Here is a 22,848-nt window from a genome sequence, read left to right as displayed (position 1 = left end):
CCAGATCGAGTTTATATGCTTACTTTAAGCTCATTGGAAAATAACATGTTCAAGTCCTATAGATGAAAATGAGGACAACCAATGCATCTGTCGAATATGAGCAGAATATTAGATGAATCGGACATTCGGTTCTGTGGAAAATGTGAGGGACTAATCTAAATAAGAATGAAGAAATTGATGACTGGCTTGATGACTCATTCTCATCTACAGGACCCGATAAGATTCACCCATTAATACTCAAGGTATCAACTACCTATAAAACATCTTAAATTTGTTGTTATTTTTTCGATGTGGTTTCTTAAATTTGTTTTTGTTTCAGCCTGATGTAACCACACCTGGTGTGAACATACTTGCTGCCTATGCACTATTTGCAAGTGCATCCAACTTACTAACAGAGAATCGCCGAGGATTTCCATTCAATGTACTACAAGGAACCTTCATGTCTTGCCCTCATGTGGCTGGAATCGCAGAACTTATCAAAACCCACCATCCGAATTGGAGTCCAGCAGCTATTAAATTAGCTATCATGACCACAGGTACAGTTCCTTGATTTTTACTAAGCACAACCCTGCCGCTGAAACTGCTATTTCTGACCTGAAGAATTAGGACAAAGATGAGAGAGAGACATTTTGTAGGCTGGAATGGGAAATATTGCTATCAACTGTGGAGTTTCACTATTTACATAAAAAGTTAATGAAAATATAGTTAATGTTTTTTAATTTATTATATTGGCGATTACAATTTTGATTTCGATTTTGTAGAGTGCTGGTAAATCAGCAGTTTTCAATAGTTTAATTGGACATCGAGTTTTGGTAAGTTAGGTTTTGAAACTCTATAATTTCAAGAATCGTTTAACTTCTTCGGGTCACATTTTTCATTTTTATAAACAAAAGCTTACATTACCCTATGCTAACAGTTTCCACAATAATATTTCCCTCTCTTTCCTCTCAGTTTATGAAGGACAACAAATTAGGATTCTTGGATATTCAAGCTCAGTCAACACTGTTAACCATGAAAAATAGGTTTGAAATGCTCTTCTGAAAAGGAACATCCCTCCAAAGCAAGTTCCATTACATTTTTCACTAAAAAGTTATTGCACTTTCTCAATTGTTACAGGAAACAGATATGAGAAACAATGTGTTTGAATTCTAAAAATCTGGTAATATTTGCTTTCTTTGTTTATCTCGATGGTGTTTGAATTTGCAGGCATGTCTTGGCATGTGCGATTGTTAATTGTGAGAAACCAAAGTCTGGGTCAAAATATCAATATGCAGAGTTCAGATCAGCAGGTTAATTCTAAGTTAGGTGTCATCAATCGGGTCCATAAGATGTTTTATTTGGCTGAGGGTCTGTTAGAATGATTGCTTGAGGGGATTATCAGTTGGCCGCACCTCTTTCGCTCTCCGGATAGCGTAGCTTTGCGTATGACTTCTATTGCATCAAATAATCTGTAACTCAAGGATGAATGTTTCTATCCATGTTTCGAGCATGCTCTAAAACTATGCTCCAGTAATTAGGGAAGCCTTTTATTTGTAGCAGCAAGGCAGTTTCCGACTGGTATATTCCAAGGAGAATTATCTTTCATCAAAGTGATGTCCCAATTCTAACGCCTTGGTTCAGTCGCTGTAGGATTTTCTGCTGCATTGGTGATTGAATCATTAATTCGATAGCTTCCTTTTCGGCTTCGAGTCTGAGGAATGCTCAATCCTTTTTCCGATTGAGCTGTTGTTTCTTCGTCGTCTTCTCAATCAGGTTTGAGCATTATTTTTTAGAATGGACCGGCGACGTAGTTTGTTTCTTTGGGCATTTGTTCTATTGGGTTTTTGTTGTGTTATGGTGCAGTCTTGGATATTTTCTCTATAGCGCCTTGGTTCGGTCGCTGTAGGATTTTCTGCTGCATTGGTGATTGAGTCATTAATTCGATAGCTTCCTTTTCGGCTTCGGTTCTGAGGAATGCTCGATCCTTTTTCCGGTTGAGCTGTTGTTTCTTCGTCGTCTTCTCGATCAGGTTTGAGCATTATTTTTTAGAATGGACTGGCGGCGTAGTTTGTTTCTTTGGGCATTTGTTCTATTGGGTTTTTGTTGTGTTATGGTGCAGTCTTGGATATTTGCTCTATTATCACCATTTCGGATTGAGTTGATAACTGATGCAGATGCTGTACTTTCGAATTTGCTTCATATGGCTATGAAGGGACAGATCCTTGTGGTGGTAGAGGAGTTGATAAAAACAGATCCATCAACAATAAACATGGTTGATAATAAGGGCAATACAACATTGCATATAGCTACCAAGAAGGGTAGAACTCAGGTAAATTTGATTGTTCCTGCCATAATTCTTTTAACATTTACTCAAACAATTACTTCGTATATAGATAATATCAAAATTACAAGAAGTGGAATTTCATTTAAATCATCACCATCTTTGTCGATTGTTATCTCTTAAAATTCGGGATCGGTCTAACTCGGCACTACAAAATTCCTCTTGCAAAATTCAACTTTATGTATCTATTTGGAACAATTTGTTACATTATTCAAGGTAAAGTTAAATGATTAAGCTCTTTTAAATTTTCTCTGTGCAGATTATTAAGTTGATACTTGGACAGAGTGAAACAGATGGCATGGCAATTAACAAGAGTGGCGAAACAACATTAGACACAGCTGAGAAAACAGGAAACTCTGAAGTAAAAAGCATTCTAACAGAACACGGTATTCAAAGTGGAAAATCGATAACAAAATCTCAACCAAAAACAGCTGCTAGAGAATTTAAACAAACCGTAAGCGACATACAGCATGAAGTCCATCACCAACTAGAACACACTTGCCAAACGCGAAAAAGCGTTCGAGGAATCGCAAAACGCCTCAACAATACTATTGGACTTAAAAAAAGAAGTTGATGATGTAGCAACAATCTTCACATGACAATCGACGCTTAGTCTCCCAGCTTCGATGTCTCGAGCTATGGCATAAACATATCTTGGCTCTCTATTATTGCTCACTGCAACAAAGACATAAGACAGGTATCATTTAGTGCTATTAATTTATCATATAGATGCCATTAATTTCACATTTTTTTGGTGTGGCTTGATTTCAGGTTTTGTTGTTTTTGTTTTCCGGTGTTGATTGCTTTTCTGAAAGTGTAGACATCAAGATCTTCTATTGAGGATCTGTGATAATTATTTGTAAAATTTTCTTTGGATATGCTTCATGATTTTGATAATTGAGTGACGTATCTAATCCGTTTTGCAGAGTTAGGTCTTGATATCTAAGTCTTGATACAATGGACATGGAGAGAGAACAATTATAGGATACATAAACCAAAACTAAAAACTCTCCTTGTCTTTATATTTTTTTTGTATTTGTCGTTGTAAAATATATATGTACATGTATCATTTAGTGCTGAGTCACGTAATGCATGTTGGTTGGCAGTCTGAATTTAGAGATATTAGAGATGAGTGTCTCAATATATTGAGATAGTGGAGTTGAGTGTCTGGATATATTGAGATATTGGAGATGAGTGTTTGTGTGGTGTGAACTACTTAACATGGTTTGAAGGAGATGTAGACAGTCATGTTTGGCTCCGTTGAGCTGTATATTCTGTTGCTATGCTAAGATTTGAATATTTCAAAATCATTCCTTTTGTTTCTTCTATTGAAGTTTGTGCTTAGATTTTCACACTTTCTCATTCTTCCTGGGGATTTTTTACTTACATGCTGGTGTCGAATTTTTTTATTTCTTCAGGTAATGAAGCTTTTGTGCGTGTCTATACAAGGAATCTGAGTTATAGTATGACTTACCATACAAGATTATGGAATTATTTTTTCCATTTCCCAAGTTAAAGATTTTCTTTACCAGATGTGTTGTTTGTTATGATGATTGGTTGGCTGGCAAGAACTTAACTTTGTCAAGATGGGTTTTCTATAATCTTCTGTTATGATGTTTTTATTTGTGAATTATTTCTATCAGTAGTCAACAAACATTTTTATTTTCAAAAAATTGAGGCATTCTATGAAAATCACGTTTTTTAAACCACCAAAGTAGGTAGCAGGAGAACATTATATTAATAAGAAAAGAGGATGGTGTTTAACTTTTTAGTTTATCAGTCTAATAAAATATACATATTTTGACTATGAAACCATTCTATATTTTGAAAATCAAGAGTATACTTGCTGTGTATCAGTGTATTTGACAGATCTGCTGACAACAACTGTGAAAGTGATACACTATTGGATAATTTTTTTAGAGTTACAAGTTTAACAGATTCAGCCATCAATTTGTTTTATATTAACTTCATGATCAAAGTATGTAAGATGTTGAATGTTTAAATAGTTTTTGAATCATATGAAGCTCTGCAGCTTTGATCTACTTAATGAGAACTTTAAATTCAAATTTTGCTTTGTTTCAACCCTTTGTTCGTTACATGGAAGAAAGTGGTAAATGGTGGAGAGCCTTGTCTTCGTGGATGCATTGGTTCTCTAGAAGCACGTGGCTTGGTCAAAGGCTTCATAGATTATGCATTAACTAAGTGTGTTGGTGTGTTAGTAATTAGTAACTAAAGAACAACTCATTAGAAAAGCACCTTTATGAAATGGTTTATGTAATAGTTCCCTTTTGCTTTGGCAATGTATCATGTTTTTCTGCTTACTCTTTATTCAGGTGATTTAAACCTGATATTTTCATGATCTAATACTTGGTGTGGTCTTTTTTGCTCTTTTGTTGTTAGTCTGCAGGACACTTTCACGGACTTTTTTTCTCTTTTGTTGTTAGTCTACATTGATAATATTAAAATAAGAACAAAATAATTTTGCACATCTAAATTACTTTATAAGTTTTATTTTGTCTTTTTTTTCATTATTATTACATTTTAAAAACAAATGCGCGTACCACATCAGTACCCGAACAAATGTACGGATATTCAGAACATAATTTGTGCGAACGCACGGGTTATTATATGTTTTTTGTACAATTAAAAAATATAAAATTAAATATATTTAAAATAATACATAAATCCAAACACGGAAATAATTATTGTTTTTTAATTATTTATGTTACTAATAATTTTATTTTAAAATTATTTTTTAATTTAAGATACAATAATTTTTAAGATAATATATGAAAAGCTGATTAGTAACTCTTAATTTTTTTTGAAAATGGAACAAATTTTTAATTTCTTAACTCAACATTAACATCTTTAATTCTTTTATTAATGTTGTTAAAAAACTTCAAATCACTTGATAAATTATAATTGATAATGAATTTTTATTAGAAATACGGATAAACGGGTATGGGTCTGAGTACTTAGGTACCTATAGGGCACGGGAATAGGCTCAAACGTTCGTGCACACGCAGATATGGGTTCAATTACGGAGATTTTTTAAACCGCGGGTGATCATTTGTTTAGGATCAATTGGACTAATTTATTTTCTTAATTACTTTATAATTTTTTTAATATTAATATTTTTATAACTTAATCCATTTTAACTAAAATTAAGTCTTTTCCTAATACTTTTTATTTTCCTCAAATCAAATGCACGAAAACGACGGGGTATCCGTATGTTTCTGAACTTAATTTTTTTTACATTTTTATTATATTTTAAAACAAAATTATTCATATATAGGGATAATTATACGATTGATTCAAATATTTTTATATATGGAATAATATATTTAATTTGTAATTTGATTTTAATCCATTAATATTAACGGGAACATGAAGTTAGTGATCAAAATAATTACTACTAACGGGAATATAAAATTACTGATCAAATATTGAATATTAACGGGAACATGAAGTTACTGATCAAAATACATTAACTTACATACTTTAACCAACTCTTGGGCCCAAACTATTAACAAAATATTTTTCTTTTTCAAACATCTTTTCTTATTATATTAACCTCTCCCCTAAAAATTGATCTTTCCCTATCATCTTTTATTTCCCTCAATCACAATGCGCGAAAACGACGGGTACCCGTGCGAACGCACGGGTAAGACACTAGTTTAAAGAAAAAAGTTATTTCTAATGGAAAATGTGTACTTTTAGTTTTGTTAACCAGTATCTTGAAGGTACTTGTTAGTATGACTCGAAAAAGTTTCAGGTGATGAGTTAGCAAAAAAATTTGTTTACTCCATGTTAGGGAAACATGTCTACTTTTAATTTTATTAATTAGTGACATGAGAGTATTAGTTTGTAGTATCTTGAAGGTACTTGTTAGTATGACTCAAAAAAGTTTGAGGTGATGACTTAGCAAAAAGATTTGTTTACTCCATGTTAGAGAAACATGTCTACTTTTAATTTTATTAATTAGTGACATGAGAGTATTAGTTTGTATGACTCAAAAAAGTTTGAGGTGATGAATTAAAGAAATATGTTGTTTACTGCATGTTAACTTTTAAAAGTTATAAAATAAGTTATTTGTACATGTAAGGTCTATTTAAGCACTCAAATTAATGAGTATGAATATGGAAGTTTTAATACTTTAAAATGACTCGTTTTAACAAATAAAATTTGTTTTAAAATAAATGTCATTCTCACTTTTAAATGTAGAAATGATTGTTATTTTTCAATTGTGTTTTTTTGTGATTGAAGAGGGCCAAAGCCCAAAGTTTTAAACACAAACAATCCTCCTAAAGGAGGTCCCCTCAAATTATCAAGGTAAAACTTATACACCTCCCTAGGACACTCCTTTACACCACTAACACATTGACTATGACTTGTCCCTATTTTTGCCAAACTGTTAGCACATTTGTTGGCCTCCCGAAACACAAGCTCTATGCGGAACTCCACTGTTTTGTTCAACTCCTTGTGATTTTGTTTCAACAAAATCATGTATGCCCCCATGTGATGGTTCTCCTTTATGATGGTCTTATATACTTCTTGTGAATTCATCTGTCTCCACTCTCGTTATCCTTCTGATAAGCAATAACTTGATCCTTTCTAGCACTCCCTCATAGTTCTGCATTCATAACATTATACCTTCCCAATGCTTTGGTAGATTTATCTAACCACCTACTATGAGTGTCCCTTACTATGCCTCCACAACCTTCATTAAGATTATAGTTAACAACACCATTATTGTTCAGAGTCATCCACTGGTCTTCAGCAGGATACCATATTATGTATTTTGCCACTTTGGTTTTGGTTTTCTTCAAGGAGGTTTTCCTCAGTAACTCTATACTTCTCACATATCATTGAACCCAATTTTGAATTGCGCTAACCCACTCGTGTGGCATAATAAAGTCATTTGCATACAATCTTTGATTCATCCATTGACATATGCTATGACAAGTTATTACCCACGTCACTTGCCAATCCTCACCATCATGATAACCGATGCTTTAATTCATGTTGAGGTTCAACAACTACTGTATATTTAAAGAAAAAAAATTCTCCCGTTGTGTGTTATAAACTAAAACAAGCAAAAGGTTTTTAATAGTTTTGCAATCCCTTGGCGCATGAAGCATTGTTTCCTCACAATCAACACAATTGTCGTTACAAATATTCCTAAGCGCCAGTGCTTGTTTTGTTTTCAAGTCATCATGATGCAGGAACCAACAGAACAATATGACTCGTTCAGGGATCTTCATTTTCCAAATTTTCTTCCAGTATGTGTTGGTTGTAGAGTTACCTTACCAATGATCTCTTCATAAGCTTTTGAGGTGGAAAAAATTCCCATTTTGGTATATACCCATATGCAAAAATCACTCACAATATCACTACTATGAGGGTGAATAGCAGCAATCTTCTGCGTAATGTCTTGATTAAACCAACCTTGCATTCTATTCCAATTCCACTCACCATTGTTATCTATGAGATCAACCAATTTTGTACTTTAAACATTATTAATAGTGTTATGCATATGATCCTTTAGAGTAATTCCTAGAGCCACCCAACAATCATTCCACGCATTTATACTTTCCCCATTTCCAATTATCTATATTATCTTGTTCCCATACATTGTCCAAATTTTGACAAGGTTTTTCCACAAGCTAGAGTCCTGAGCTTTTTTCTTTCTAATACCAACTATTATGTTATTACTACCGTAATTGTCGCGTAACACTTTGCACCATAACTCTTTGTCATCTTTGTATAACTTCCAGCCTAGTTTAGCTAGGCAAGCCTTGTTCATAATAGATAGCTTCCTCAATCCAAGACCACCCTCCTGTTTAGGTTTAATAAGTTTTTTCCAACTGACCATGTGCATATGCTTCATTCCCTGCGTATCGCCCCAAATGAATTGTCTCTTGAGTTTCTAAATCTCTTTGAGACAACTTCTTGGAACCACGTTGCTCAATGTTGAGTTAGTAGGAACATCCTCTATGATTGCATTTGCTAATGTAGCCTTCCCTGCCATGGATAAATGCTTAGCTTTCCATATTGGCAGCTTAGTTTTGACTTTATCAAGAAGATGTTTGTAGTCTCTCACTTTTGGAACCTTCCATGTGATAGGAATTCCAAGATAGAGCCATAAGTGATTAGTTTCTCTGACACAAGCCACTTGCACTACCATCTTCCTAGTCATGGAATATGCATTCTCGGAGAATAAGGTGCTGGATTTTTCACAACTAATCCTTTGGTTGGATATCCTATAGAATTTATCTAACACCTCTTTGATCATCACCATTTGTTTTTTAGATGCTCTTCCAAACAATAAGAGGCCGTCTTCAAACATTAATTGAGAGATCTTAGGGTCATTCCTTCCTGCCTTTATGCATCCCCAATTGCCTTTTTCTACTACATTTATGATCAAATGTGACAACTTCTCCATACATAGCACAAAGAGGTAGGGGAGATATTGAATCTCATTATCTCAATCATTTCCTTGTGCTCAAGTATCCTTCTTTGTGTACTTTTCAAAGAACATATATGTTTACTATTGAAAATGATTCCATTATCACTTTCCCGAGCTTGTCAAGGAACCCAATCTCAATATAGACATTATTAAGAAAACTATAACCCATCATGTCATATGTTTTTTTCCAAGTCTACTGTTTTGACAAAGAAACCTTTTTTTATCTTTAAGTTGATTCATACTGTGTAACATCTCTTGGGCCACAACTATGGTGTCTTGGATACTTTTGCCAGCAATAAACCCCATTTGGTGAAAGGAGACAACTTTATCAAAAATCAACTTCAGCTTATTACTCTTGCTTAACATTTTATAGGTGGTGTTGCACAAAGATATAGCCAATTGCGGGTTAAGAACTTTAGGGATTAGACATAAATCATATAAGTTTGCCTCTAAAATGCTAGTTGGATTACTCTACATGTCAAGAACACAAGTGCATGGATTAGGGCCAACAATGTTTCAGGATTTTTGATAGAATCTCGTTGGGAAACCATTTAGGCATGGAGACTTCCAAGGTTCCATCTCAAAAACCGCTTGTTTTATTTCCTCCACTATAAGATTCGCATTTAGTTGCTACATCTGCTTTCCCTCGAACTCAGAAAACTTGGTTTTGGTTTGTATCCATGTTTCCACATCCACATCAGAGGTATACAAGTCCATGTACCAATTTTTAAATAGCTTTTGAATGACATCAAGATCTTCAGTTCATACTCTTTCACTAGTTTTGATCAACTAGATCAACTTGCTCCTTCTTTTGATCGCAACTATGACACGATAGAATCTAGTATTCATGTCCCCATCTACCATCACTACTGCAAAATAGACCTTTATTAACACAATATTATAATGACCTTCATGTTAATCGTAGTAATAACTCATTTTCGCGCATTTAAATTTTTTAATATTTTATTAAAATACATTTAATCACAGTTTTATAACACAACAGTTATGGTATATTAAATTTACTTGCTTCAATTCTTCTTCTTTTGGTTACAAAAAGAGGTTTTCATTATACTCTTATAAATATATTTAAAAATAATTATCACCATGGTTAATACTAGAAACCGTTGTGAATAGTTCTTCGCTTATATATATATATATATATATATATATATATATATATATATATATATATATATATATATATATATATATAAACGAAGTTATTAAGCTTCAGCATATAATAGTCACCACTTTCAAAACAAAACTCTAACATCTCTTTCTTCCATATGCAGTGAACTCGTCCTCATAAGTTTCTTCAAACTTTAAGGTAATCAAGTTCATATGCTTGAACTTTTTCTTCTTTTTCTTCATAAGCTTTCTTCCATTTTTCTCAAAACAAAACCCTAACATCCCTCCCTTTCCATATGCAACAAACTCGTCCTCATAAGTTTTTCCAAACTAAAAAGTACTCAAGTTCTTCCATTTTTCATATTCATTCCATGTATGACACTAGTTCTTCTTAGAAGGGTTTTTCATTTGACATGATATTCTTGTTTTTTCATTTGGGTGAAGTTCCATGTATATTGTCAATATCATGGTGTTTATGTTTTGAAATCAGGTCCAAATCTAATTGTAATTTATGTTTCCAAATTTCTTTACATTTGTCATGGTTTTTTTTGACTTGTAGGAAAAGTGAATGAAGAAAATTAACTTAAGAAATCGCATATTTTGGCTATGGTTCACATATAATGTTGTTGTTGTTTTGTTGATAAAAGATATGTTGTTGTTGTTTTGTTGATAAATATTGTTGTATGTTATTGTTGTTGATAAATGTTTCTTAGAACAAGAACAAATCATTGTTAAGTCACGAGAAAAAAGATTTTTGTGACTTAGCAATGTTTTGCTTTTGTGAATCTTGTAACATTAATTTCTTAAGCAGATTGACAGAATATCATGTTTAGTTTATAATATCGTACGTAGATTGTTTGTTTCACTAACCCTTCACTAAAAATGCATTCATTTAAATTGATTTAGAAAATTATAATTTGAAAATTAAGTTATATTTGAAAATCAACTTAGATCAATCAATATTTTTTGAATTGCATGCATCTCATAATTCATCTTTCGCTCTTTAACATATGGAATGTGATTCAATGACCTAAGTCCTTCACAGTATCGATTCCTTCTGTTCTAGTTTATTTTGAATAACATTACTTTATTGACTAATTTTGACTCATTATCATCACTATCATTATGATTGTTACACCTTGCTGAATATAGAGCAGAACCTATGAACAAGATAGGTTGAACAAGATCTTGATATAGAGCTGCAGACAATGTTATTTATGACTTCATCGCCATTGTTTTAAGGAGGTGGTGGTGGATCTCTTGCAGCTTGAGCGATTGCATCTACCTCGCGTTGTGCAGAAGAGCTAGTAGCTTTGGACCCTCAATTTTGGGTGGATCTGAATGGAGATTTGAGAAGTCGTGTTGATCTTCCATCGGAGTGGATCAAGAACATAGATGTACGGTTTAGACTCAAGAAGTCTGAATCTCTAGGTTAAGGAAACTTTATTTTAGTGAATTGAGAGATGAATGTTAAAATATGGAAACGCGGGAACCATATGTAAAATCCCAAATACGACGTCATTTATGCGTTCAGAAACCATAATTGATCGATGATTGATAGATGTGGATTGCAACATTGGACTTTAGCTTTTGATGTTGTAGAAGAGGGATTGACATGTAAGTTTAACACTTCAAAGCTCAAGCCTTTGTGAAAGTAAGATGAATGAATGAAATTTGGATTCAAAAGTACCTGAGAAGTGACGTACCTCATATATATTATGGCGGTTATAATCACTGGTTGGTCTATTGACGTTAAATCCGGAGATCGTTTAGTTGATCTTATATCGAAATCACCTGCTTTTTTTACTAGGATAGTGCACCTGTTTTACTTGTGATGCAGTAGATCATTTTGCTCTCTGAGCCATACTTATTGGGCCATTAATCAGCCCGAAATATATATTTATTTAGCCGTGTAAATGATTTTTCTTTTAAAGTTATATAAAAATATTTATTTAAATTTTTAGATTTTTTAGTTGATTTTAAAATTTAAAATATTACCAATTAATTTAAAAAAGAATATTTTTTTTTTAAAGATAATCATGTCATTATAATGTGTATATACAAAATATTATAATTGTTATTTGGTGCATAGATGTCAAATATATGACAAAATATGATTATTTGTCTACATACGTTACTCAATTTTACATTATATATAGGGTTAAATAAGTTTTTGGTACTTATAAATATTGCAGTTTCATTTTTAGTCCCTCCCTGCCTTTAGGCATAGCTGGTTTTGGCAACGGTTTTCTTGTAAAAACCGTTGCCTAAAGGCAGGGAGGGACTAAAAATGAAAATTGGAATATTTATAGGGACCAAAAACTTATTTAACCCTTATATATATATATATATATATATATATATATATATATATATATATATATATATATATATATATATATATATATATATATATATATATATATATATATATATATATGTGAGGAGGGTTATATTTACTCGTAAGTTATTATAACTTATTTCAAATCTAGACTATTGATTCTTCTGAATCTAATGGTTAAAAATAATAAGTAATAGTTTTCTCTCTCCACATTTAATTACTTATTATTTTTAACCACTAGATTTGGAGTAAGTTATAATAACTTACTCCTGGAGTATATATATATATATATATATATATATATATATATATATATATATATATATATATATATATATATATATATATATATATATATATATATATATATATATATATATATATATATATATATATAATTAAAAACATTAAAATAAAATATTGTTGTAAGATTGTAATAATCTACTTATCAATTGGTTAAAATTTAATTGAACTTAGTCTTCTTCTCTTTTGACGAATATTTGACAAAACCCTGGTCAAGATAGGGAGAATAAAGCAGACAATAAATCTTGTCATAATTTTTATTAGATTTTATTCCGAACCTAAATTTGCTTATCAACACAAAGCAACATTACACGACGCTAGTGAATCTAGGGGGATTGAAGCAATACTTTTTATTTTGCCATCTTATAATTAGTATAAGTAGCAAGTGTTTTTTAATATAGATTATTTTAAGATTTATTCAGAAAGCAAAAAAAAAAAAAATCACAATGAATTATTTATATAAAAAGAATCACAATAAAGGTAAAGATTAAAATGATCTTTTATTTTATTTTAATTTGACTGAAATTCATAAACTAGAGAAAAATACTATAAACGACGTGATATAATTCTAACTAAAAATTAAAAAGGACATAAAAGTGTTGTTAAGAAATGACTTAGAAAAAATTTGTTACTACTTTTCTATTTTCCTCATTATTTCTTATTATTCTATTTGTGTTGCTAGAATATATCTCATAAAATTACTTTATTGTGAATATACTTTATTATTACGTACTTATTTGTTCAAAAAGTTTAAAAACTAAATCCCATTAAAAATTTTAAATTAAAATAATCACAATAATAGTAAAAATTATAAATGGGATGGATTTTTTTTATTTTACTAAATTTCTTTAATTAGTGAAAAATACTATAAACAACTAGGTATAATTTTGAGGAAAATTCTTAGGTGGACATGAATATAAGAAATTGTTTTACACACAACCAATCACAAAATTTTAATTAATTAAAAAATAAATTAAGAGTTTTCTCTCTCTTTTATAATCTCAACCACCCCATGAATCCAATTAAAAACAAAATTAAAATAAATTAAAAAATTACTCTCTTCTAATTAGTTGTGTCTAAAAAATAGATTTAAGGTCGTGTCCATGCAAGAATTCCTTTAATTTTGAATTAAAATTAAAAAAAAGGACATAAAATGTTATTTGAAAATGACTTAAATGAGAATTTATAATATATTATTTTTTATTTCTATATTATTTTTATTGAATTTCTTTCTCATTTTTCATAAATATATTTTTATTGATAGGATATCACTATTATTCAAATGAAAATGCATTATTAATCTTACAAACTAAAATAATTATCTTATATATTTTTTAATTTTTTATTGAATTTCTTCCTTTATTTCTCATAATTAATCTTTTATAGGATATGGTCTGTAATTCTCTATATTTCATGTTACTAAGCACATAAATACAGATTTGTCAATAAAAAATTTACACATTCATTCACATTTTATTTAAACTTAAATCATTTTGTCTCCAAACTTTATCTTTCATTCACGAATTCTACTGGACATTCATCTTTTTCTAAAATATAATTTCTTCTATAAAGCAAACTAGAAAGCATCAATTTTTTGTGTTGTTGTTGAAGTATTAATGATTTTTGTGTTGTTGTTGGAGTATATTTAAAAAGTTAATTTAAAAATCTATAATATAAGAAAATAAGTGGCTCTGGTTATTACAAAACTACCCATCCTTACTTTTTGTACACCTATTAAAATTGTTGGTTTTTTGGTCTATCCACACAATTGTCCATTATATCTTAATATTTTATTCAACTATATTATAATTTATTTTACCATTCTTTCTCTCTCTTCACCTTTTTAGTTTTCTACCCTAATCTCTCTATACTACATTTACTCTTTAAAAAAAATGGCATTTATGATCCACAAAATTTTAATAAAAAATAATATAAGGAAAAAATTATTATTGATCTAAATATTTTTGTATACAAAAATTTACTATTCATTCAGATATTTTTGTAAATGATACTTAAACATAAATAATATTTGTATCAGAAAAATCTATTAATGATCTAAATATTTTTATATAAGAAAAATATTATTTATAATTAAAAAAAATTATTCAAAAATGGTATACAGGAAAAAATCTATTATTGATCTAAATATTTTTTATCCCAAAATTTACTATTCACTCAAATATTTTTATAAATGATATCTAAACAAAAATAATATTTGTATACGGAAAAAATTTATTATTGATCTAAATATTTTTATATACGGAAAATAATATTTATGATCCAAAAAATTTTATTCAAAAATGGTATACGGGAAAAAAATATATTATTGATCTAAATATTTTTATATACGAAAATTTACTATTTATATAGATATTTTTGTAAATATTACCTAAACACAAATAATATTTGTATACGGGAAAAATCTATAATTGATCTAAATATTTTTCTATATGAAAAATGGTGTTTATGATCCCAAAAAGTTTAATTCAAAAATGATATGCGGGAAAAAATTTATTATTGATCTAAATATTTTTATATACGAACATTTACTATTGATCCAGATATATTTATAAACGATACCTAAACATAAATAATATTGTATACGGGAAAAAATCTATAATTGACCTAAATATTTTTCAATATGAAAAATAGGATTTATGATCCAAAAAAATTTAATTCAAAAATGGTATACATGAAAAAATCTATTAATGATCTAAATATTTTTATATACAAAAATTTACTATTGATCCTGATATATTTATAAACGATACCTAAACATAAATAATATTGTATACGGGAAAAAATCTATAATTGACCTAAATATTTTTCTATATGAAATATAGTATTTATGATCCAAAAAAATTTAATTAAAAAATGGTATATGGGAAAAAATCTTTTAATGATCTAAATATTTTTATATACAAAAATTTACTATTGATTCAGATATTTTAGTAAACGATACCTAAACATAAATAATATTTGTCTACGGGAAAATTTTTTTATTGATCTAAATAATTTTCTATATGAAAAATGGTAGTTATGATCCAAAAAATTTAATTCAAAAATGGTATACGGGAAAAAGTCTATTATTGATTTAAATATTTTTATATAAAAAAATTTACTATTGATTCAGATATTTTTGTAAATGATACTGAACATAAATAATATTTAAATACGGGAAAAATTTATTATTGATCTAAATATTTTTATATAGGAAAAATAGAATTTATGATCCAAAAAATATTTATTCAAAAATGATATACGGGAAAAAATCTATTATTGATCTAAATATTTTTTTATACATAAATTTACTATTCATTCAAATATTTTTATAAATGATACCTAAACCAAAATAATATTTGTATATGAAAAAAAATTATTAGTGATCTAAATATTCTTATATACGAAAAATGGTATTTAGATCCATAAAAAATTTATTCAAAAATGGTACAGGAGAAAAAATCTATTATTGATCTAAATATTTTTATATACAAAAATTTACAATTTATCCAAATATTTTTGTAAATGATACCTAAACATAAATAATATTTCAATACGGGAAAAAATATATTCTTGTCTACATATTTATATATAAGGAAGATGATATTTATGATTCAAATATTTATGATCAAAGAATGATATAAGAGGAAAAAAATTATTATTGATCTAAATATTTTGATATACAAAAAATTTATTATTGATCTAAATATTTTTTCATTTTAAATATTCTATTTAAAATAAATATATTATGTAAATAAATGCGCGTATCAAACCAGAACCCGTGCGTATGCACGGGTTTGTTACTAGTTAATGTAAAAGTTTATTTTATCAAGTAAATGGTGTACTTGTAGTTTAACATTATCTTTAAGGCCAAAATTTTAAGATGCTAAGAATTTGAGAAAACTGTTACAACACAAAAGTGATTAAAAAATAAATGTAAAATTAAATTGTATGTGTTGGAATTTAAAGCGTGTTTCTGTAAGATATTTTTTCACAGGTTCTGTTTGGTAAAAATAACGGTTGACTGATAAGCTAGCTGATAGCTTATAGCTTGTGACTGATGGCATGGCTGATGACTGATGGTTTATAGCTTATAGCGGATAGTTGAGACTGATAGCTTATAAGCTAATTGAAGTGTTTGGTAAAATTAACGGTTCAATTAACTTATAAATATAAAATGACACAAAAGATATTTAATATAAAATTATTTTGTTTTAAATTAAAATAAATTATAAGGGTTAAAATGGATTTTAATAAAAATAATAAGGATAAAAAAGGAAGAAAAAATAATAAGCTATAAGACATAAGTTAAAACGCTATTTGAAATAACGTTTGGAAAATAAGTTATAAGCTAGTAAAATAAGCTATAAGCTCGTGATGAAAAGACTGTTACCAAACGAGTCTAAATTATCATATGAGTTTATAAGACATAAGACATAAGTTATAAACTCGAAAACATGTTTTACCAAACCAGGGCCGGTCCTTTGAATTTGGGTGCCCTGGGCGAATTAAAAGAGTGGTGTCCCAAAAATTGTTTTTAACCATAAATACATAAGGATAAAAGAAATAATTGGATAAAAACACATTTTTATTTGACATTGTGCAAAATGAATACAAGTATGGATCTTTGAATCAATGTTTATACTACATCAAAACATAAATCACTATAAAAAGACTTATTCTTCTTCTTCTTGATCCGATCTTTTTTTCTATAAAAAAGTTTACCAAACCTTTAAAATTATTTAAATATCGTCCTCTTAGTATTTTTATTGCAAAATCATTAATAATTTGCTCATACTCAAGGTTCTTCAAAAAATTATTTTCAATTGAAATCAACGCAAGACTATTTAATCTATCTTGTGACATAGTAGATCTCAAATAAGATTTTAATAATTTTAATTCAGAAAAACTTCTTTCAGCAGATGCAACACTGATAGGAATAGTCAATATTATTCTATAAGTTATGCGTGCATTAGGAAAACAATTAAAAGTATTTAAAGAACTCAATATCATATAACTTGATTTTGATTCAATTGTTAAAACTTTTCTAATAACTTTAAATTCTTCAAACAAAATTCCACCATCAAGATCATGAGAATCGTCATGTTTTAAACAAGTTTCACGATGTTTACAACATGCTTTCAAGTCCCTACCAGCTAATGATCTAAGCCTTTCAATACTAAACAAGAATTCAAAAATATTTTCATATGTGCTATACTGCTCAAATATTCTATCAAGTGAACCAATTGTTTGATCTACAATATATAAGAAATAGTTATTTCGGAAAGACTCTTCAGCAGACTCAAGATTCAGTTGCGTGAGTTGAGACGGATTTTCATCATAGTGTTGTTTTTAGGGGATTTTCATCATAATATTAATTGATTTTATTTTAGGGAAATTAATTGATTTTGTTTTACTTTATATTTTATTTATGGAAAATTACATTCTTTTATTAATTGACATTATAGTGCCCCTATAATTGTGTTAGTCTGTATTTTTCAAATATAAAATTCTAGCAAGTATTTTTATATTAGGGGTAAAAAAAATTTTGGTGCCCCTAAAGTTATGGGGCCCTGGGCTTCCGCCCCACGAGCCCGTGCTCAGGACCACCCCTGTACCAAACAGAGCCACAGTTGAAAAACTTAACCGTAGTAAAAATAATAATTTATTTTTAGAAAACAAACACGACACATTTCACCATATTTGTTATCTTTAACCGAGGTGAAATGTGTCTTTAAAATTAAGAATAAAGAAAACTTAATTGAAAAGATTTCATTACATTTGTTATGTTAAAGTTTATAAAATCTGTTATGTTATAATAGTGACATAGTCACTATTAATCGTATGAGAACACGCTACTAATCTCCCAAAGCAAAATGAGAATCTTATATACTTTTTTATTTCTCTTTTTTATTGAATTTCTTCTTTTATTTCTCATAGTTATATTTTTTTAATAGGATATAGTTCGTAATTATTTGTATCTCATGGTTGCAAATAATCATTATTCCCTCTGTTGTAAGTCATTTTAAAAAAAAAATTATATTTAAATATAAGTTGCTTTACAATCTCAATGTATAACTAATACTATTTTTCTTATTATATCCTTAAATATTTATTATTCTCTCTTTTTTCAATTATATAAATTTATCATCCACATGCCATTAATGAAGGATAATTTTATAAAAACCTTTATAATTTCTCATTTTCATTCAACAATTATTATTTTTCTTAATCTGTGTGAAAAGTCTAAAATGACTTATAATAAAAAACGGAGGGAGTATTATTTGAATTAGAATGTGATATTAATCTGACACACAAAAATGATTATCTTATATACTTTTTTAATAAATTTCTTCCATTATTTTTTATAATTATTTGTTGTTTCTAACAAATGGTTTGAACAAAACTCAACAACTTCTTCTATGATGTACCTTTCAACGATCGAAACTTTTGGTCGGTAATGATTCTTCATATATCTTTTAAATATCTTCATGTATCCCTCTATCAGATGCATCCACCTTAAATAAATTGGACCACAAAACCTGATTTCTCTGACTAGATAAACAAATAAGTGAACCATAATGTCAAAAAATGATGGAGGAAAATACATCTCCAATTGACACAATATTATTGCAACCTCTTCTTTTAATTCATCTAATTTTTTGAATTAAAAAACTTTACTCTTACATTTTTTGGAAGAATGCCACTAATAGTCATTAGTAGAAGTTGTTGCATCAAGACATGACAATCATGAGATTTTAAGCCAATTAATTTGAGATCTTACATTGATACAGGTTTCTTGATGTTTGAAGAGTAGCCTTGGGAAACTTTGATACCTTGCAAACACTCGCAAAAACTTTTATTTTCCTTTTTAGATAGAGTGTGACATGCCGGAGGCAAATAAGATCTTTTTCCTCTATCTTTTATAGCCAACTGTTGTCTAATACCCATAGTCGCCATATTTAAACGGAACTCTTACTATCTTTATCCTTGCCTGGAATTTTTAGAAGTGCTCCTATCAAACTATCACACATATTTTTCTCCACATGTATCACATCAAGACTAGACCACTATGGAAGCTCAAAGAAAATCAATCTCTTTTTTCAAATATTTCTCTCAAAGAGACCGTCTTTATTCTTTCCAAAGACAACATTAATGTGTTCTTGTTATTGATAAAATTTATCGTTAGTTAAAGGTTTAAGAGCACATTCGTACTCATGCTCTTCGTTAAAAGCTTTATGTAATCTACGATAAGGATGATTGAGTTTTAGAAATATATGATGCCCAAGGCAAACAGTATTTTTTCCAGACTTTAGTTGGTGAAAATAGGTATCAGATTCACATATATGACACACTTTATGTCCTTTGACACTGTATCCATCCAAATTTCCATATGCAGAAAAGTCGTTAACTGTGCAAAATAACATTGCACGCATCTTAAACTTTTCACCAGGATATGCATCATCAACGTCAACACCTTTATCCCACAAAAGTTTTAAATATTCAATTAATGAACTTAGATAAACATCTATATTGTTTTCAAGTTGTCTTGGTCCATAAATCATCATATTTAACACCATATACTTGTGCTTTATGCTTAATTAAGGGGATATGTTGTAAATCGTGAGAAGAACATGTCACGAATAATGGTTAGTACTCATATTACCAAAGGAGTTCATTCCATTTGTGGCAAGCCCAAGCCTGAGGTTTCTTAGCTCAAGGCCAAAATCCGAAAGCAAAGTATCAATTTTCTTCCATTGTAAAGAATCAGCTACATGGCGAATGTTTCCATCACATTTTCTTTCGTATGCATGCCATCTTATATTCTTTGCGTAATTTGCATTAGCAAAAAGTCTCTTGAATCTTGACATTATTATCAAGTACCATAACACTTGAGCAAGAGGACGCTTCTTACTAACATTGTCACTGTCATCACCATTGTTGTTCTTCAACTTGTAGCGTGACTCACCATATTCTGGACACTGATCCAACATTTCATACTCTTTCATGTATAATATGTAATCATTAGGGTATGCATGTATTTTTTACTTACTCCAAACCCATTGGACACAATATCTTTTTGGCCTCATAACAACGATCCGGGAAATTGTTATCTTCTGGTAGCATTTGTTTCAACAAACCAAGCAATTTTGTGAAACTTTTATCTGACCACCTGCATTTTGCCTTCAAATTAAACAATTTTAACAACGAAAAAAATTGTGTAAAATTGGTGCATCCCTTATATAAAGGCGCATCTTTGGCACTACATAAATTATCATAAATACGGGCTTTCATATAAGACGATTCTCCCATATCACGAATCATATCTTCTAGTCGATCATCCATATATTCATCATTTTCATCCATTTGTGACGTCTCATTTCAATTATTATCCATTTCTCCATGCCACGTTCATGTTATATAATTTTGACATATTCCATCACAACACAGGTGATATAATATTTATTTTTTCGACAGTTTGTTGATATTCGCACAAACAACATAAGGACAATAAAATACACCATTATTGTGGGAATGTTTTTTCGGAGAATTCAAGGATTTCAAGAACTCGTTTCTCATACACCGAATCTAATCTATCAGCTTTCGTCCAACTATGATCCATAACGAATTCTGAAATTTGTATCAAAAGACTGATGTGAATGACACACTAATGTTACACACACAACATCCTAATATATGATTATATGCATATGCATATCCAACACCAAAACCTAAAGCATATTCACAAAATTTGTATAAAACATGAACAATACACATGACAATTTCGAAGACCATAAACATAAGCCATTGATTCATGAAATATCACATAAACAAAAACATCATTTACATGTTTAAAAAAAAGAAACAAGTAACCCTAGCGAAGAACCTAAACATTCAAAAGAGTATGGTAACGTATCAGAAATGATATTCAAAAAGGATGGTGAAGATGGTGACGATTTCGCTTCCATAAATGAATGAAGATGGTGAAGATTTCGCTATCGATGTCGGCTCGTTCGCTAGCATAGCAGAAATAATATTCGAAGAGGACCGTGAAGATTTTGCTTCCAGAAAGGAATGAAGATGGTGAAAATTTCACTTCCATAAATGATATTCGTTGCCGTCTCGTTCACTAGGGCACCTTTGTGTGTTATGAAAGAAATAAAGTACCTGTTATGTTTTAATTTTGTGGGAAACAATTTCACAACACTTACATGATTCAACCACAGTGAAATATGAAACATATAACCACAGTTTGTTGAAACAACCATAGTTGTAATACTTTCAATTTTTAAATAAAAAAAAGTTAAGGAACGCACGCTTATTATTACGGAAAAATAGAAAAATGTTATGTTCACACAAAGAATCGTTTCAAAAACCATCCAAACCTATTATAGAAATTCCTGAAAATTCATGACAATTCATGTTAAATCAATAGCATACAAGGTCCAGTTCAGTTCATGAAAATATAAAACTTTTCATCCCATGCCCCGCTAAATGCGATAAATCCTACTAAGCGCCCTCACGAAAAATCAAAAAAATCCTGATTCGAAATAGTCTCGGGTTCCCACGATTTTCTTCCTCAAAACTCATCCAAACATCCATATTTCATGAATTAAAGGCATTATAACATATACCCATCATGTAGTATTAATTACCACCATAAAACATGATTCAAACATCAATTTCATGGATTCTAAATCAAAACCTAAGCCTATCAGAACCTAGAAATTAAAATCTCAAATCCTAGTTCATGTTGCTACCCATTACATACATTACATAGCCGGATTTAAGGAAAAAGACACTAAGTCAATGTTTAGGCGATTCACTCCTCGAACCATCACTAGATATGCTCTTATAACTACCAAAGAGCCTCATTTACCATAATAACATGTACAAATTAGGAGACAAACACATTAAATTGTCTTGGGTGGTCTTTCTCGTAAGACGGATCAGAGTTACTATATAAGGAGAAGAACTCTAGGAGAACAGATATACACAATTCACAAGAGAGAATTCGACAGACACTTTACTGATCATCACTAGTAAAATTATTATTAATGTACTTTTACGGATATAATGATGAATGAGATGAAGAAGATGACAAAGGAAGAATATGAAAAAAAATGTAAAAATAAATAAATATTAGGTGTTAGCAATTTACTATTAGATTAAATGAATGATATTTGTTAAAAATATTAATCGATTAAATTGAAAAAAAAAACTAAAGTAACACAGTCAACAAAAATTAACTTAAAGAACTAACTTAATGAAAAAAAATTTAAAAGA

The 22,848-nt window shown here is 29.5% G+C and overlaps 1 long non-coding RNA gene across 1 annotated transcript; it reads left to right on the top strand.

Annotated features, from left to right (window-relative positions):
- Window positions 1-619: 619 nt before the first annotated feature.
- LOC131617704 (uncharacterized) lies at window positions 620-3,036 on the top strand. The gene is made up of 6 exons (XR_009288661.1): window positions 620-812; window positions 952-1,022; window positions 1,207-1,752; window positions 1,843-2,008; window positions 2,154-2,308; window positions 2,580-3,036. It is a non-coding gene; the product is annotated as an uncharacterized LOC131617704 (long non-coding RNA).
- The last annotated feature ends 19,812 nt before the right edge of the window (window positions 3,037-22,848 follow it).

The sequence above is a fragment of the Vicia villosa genome, linkage group LG7 (genome assembly GCF_029867415.1).
Source record: "Vicia villosa cultivar HV-30 ecotype Madison, WI linkage group LG7, Vvil1.0, whole genome shotgun sequence".
Classification (NCBI taxonomy): domain Eukaryota; kingdom Viridiplantae; phylum Streptophyta; class Magnoliopsida; order Fabales; family Fabaceae; genus Vicia; species Vicia villosa.
The sequence above is the reverse complement of the archived record's forward strand: the minus strand, read 5'-3'. Positions and strand labels throughout refer to the sequence as shown.